Raw genomic sequence first — 2,638 nt, 5'->3', positions numbered from 1 at the left:
TTTTGCAGCCAGCCTCTAGCGGCCAGTTGATGAATTACAGTTTAAGTCACTTCCGTGTTGGTTTCACGAGAGAGAGCAGGAGGTTGCTGCTTGGTGTCCACTCACCTCCTCCCTCCGCTTTCTTTTTAGGGGATACTCGCTGTCCCATAAGCAACAAACGAAAAAACGCCATCACCAACCGTAAACACTGGGTAAACAACGTTAACAACACTAAACTCCTTACTCGCCACAAAGGGAGCAGGAGAATTTTGCGCTTTATTTAGAGCCACGTGACATTCTAAATTCCTCTATTACGTCATAAGGACTCATACAGATCTGAGAGATCTGTAAGATTCTCACAAACATTAAAACAATGTCTAATGATGAATGATGTGGGGAAAAAATGGGTATTAAAACAGTATCAAAACATATATAATTATTGTTTATTCAATATAAATTTCAGTATATTTTACAAAATATTTTTGTCATAAATATGTTTCACCAGATGTATTTATTAATATGTATAATAGCCTATACAGTACTGGGGAGTAAGTAGTTACATGTAACGGAATTACATAATAAATGTAATTGTTACAGTTACTTATGAAAATGTTAACAATTACAAAGGGGGTTACATCTAAATATTTTCAAACACATACAGATTTGATTGATTTCTTTCTCAAATTGCATCGACTGCTCTAAAATATGAGGCACCGATATTTCAGGAGTTTAGGACACATGCTTATAACTATTTTATTTCCTATTTGGGTTGATTGTTAGGCATTGTTAGATTCCAGTGTTTCAAAGATTTTGTTTCAAAAGCAGCATCATAGCTATTAAACTATATCATGTTATGATTTTAAATCTGTATTTAACCTCAGAATGATCTCAAAGTAAGTCTGATTTTGTGGTGGCTGTGCTTTAAAATGAAAATATTATAATCTTAATTCAAGTGCTGAAGGATTGTGAAAGTCTGACAGTAATCAGTGTTGAATACTACTGTATGGTAGTGCCTGGTTTACATGTTTGAAAATGATTAACAGGTGAACTCATTAGAAATTTAGAAAGGTAATCAAATGTAATAAGTTACATGACTTTAATAAAGTAATTGAAATAGTTACACTACTTTTTACATTTTAAATAGGGTAACTTGTAATCTGTAACCTATTACTTTTCCAAAGTAACTTTCCCAAAACTGATAATATATTACTATATACACATTTTATTATTATTATTATTATTATTGCTGTTAAATTAGGCCTATATTACTGCAATAATAACAATTAGTGTAATAATGCTCACACGACCCTAATTTGGGGTAAGACATAGGAGAAATAATATTTCTCTGTAAAAAAAAAAAATTGAAGTATGATAATCCATATGCATGCGCTTGCTGTGTTGACTGATAGCTATGCTAGACCATTTAAAAATGTTAAATACACAAATAAAACCGCATCAGTCAAAAAAATGTTTTTAATAATAATAAAAAAGAATGTTATTAACAATTAACCATTATTTCTGCGCAGAAAAAAAAAAAACGAAATGGAAAAACAAATTATTTTTTATTCGTTTTCGAGTACACTGAAAAGTCATGATCGTGACCACAAGAAAAAAAATGTATGTCAAGATGAGAAATTTAGGTCAAGATCAGAAGAAAACAAGAAAGAAAAAAAAAATAATTCATGGCCTCTTTAAGACCATGAATTTTTTGATCGAAATCATTTACAGCCCAAGACAATCAAGTGAGACACTGATATAGAAATTGCGATATGTGGGTTGATTTGAATGTCATGTCCAATAATTATATCATAGGCCAGTGTTATGAATTTATCATGTTTTTATGTCAGTTTTAAAAGCTCCAGTCTGGTCGCGTGTTTCTCTGTCCATCTAGATGCTGCTTACTTCAGTCAGCCTCAGCCGTTGACATCAGTAATGACCGGTAAATTATGCTCTACACTCTCATGTTACATGTTTTCATCACTGAAAGGTCTATTCATAAGTCTATTCATAACTGAGAGGTCGTGACCCTGAAAATGTGTTGCAGGTCAATATCGTGTTCAAAACAGAGTGCTAAATCCAGTTTGAGTCAAAATCAGACTCTCTTTAAACCGGCCTTCAGGAAATCAAGCTCACAGACTTAAAGAGCAAACAGAATAATATCTGGAATTTTGTGGAAACCTGTGGGCTGTTGTATGAGTCCAAATGATCCATGAAGATATTAAAATTCTAATTAGACGTTACAAATTAAACTCGGACAACAACAACTTGAGTAAAATGCACGTTTTTATTATTTTTCACGTTTGTAACCAAATAACAACACTCTGGCAACGCACAACACGGGTTTATAATAGTTTTGAGCTGATGTTGTTTAGCTAGATTTCACGCCGTTTGTTTTAGTTTAGTTCAGTGTTTTATAGTTTTTCAGTATAAGTTGTTAGTACTGAGATGTTTTAAGTATGTTGAATGCTGTTAAACCTGAGATTGCTTGTATAGCTCCTCCACCAGTGCCTTCATGATTTCCTCCATTAATCCCGTAATATCTGTAATATGTTTGTGTATGTGTTTGTATATGTTATTTTATTCATTTGTACACTCTAAAAAATGCTGGGTTAAAAAGGGACAAACCCAGCTATTGGGTTGTTTTGACCCAGCGGTTGGG

This window comes from Sinocyclocheilus anshuiensis, unplaced genomic scaffold (assembly GCF_001515605.1).
Source record: "Sinocyclocheilus anshuiensis isolate Anshui unplaced genomic scaffold, SAMN03320099.WGS_v1.1 scaffold108, whole genome shotgun sequence".
Lineage (NCBI taxonomy): Eukaryota > Metazoa > Chordata > Actinopteri > Cypriniformes > Cyprinidae > Sinocyclocheilus > Sinocyclocheilus anshuiensis.
This window is presented reverse-complemented; position numbering follows the sequence as displayed.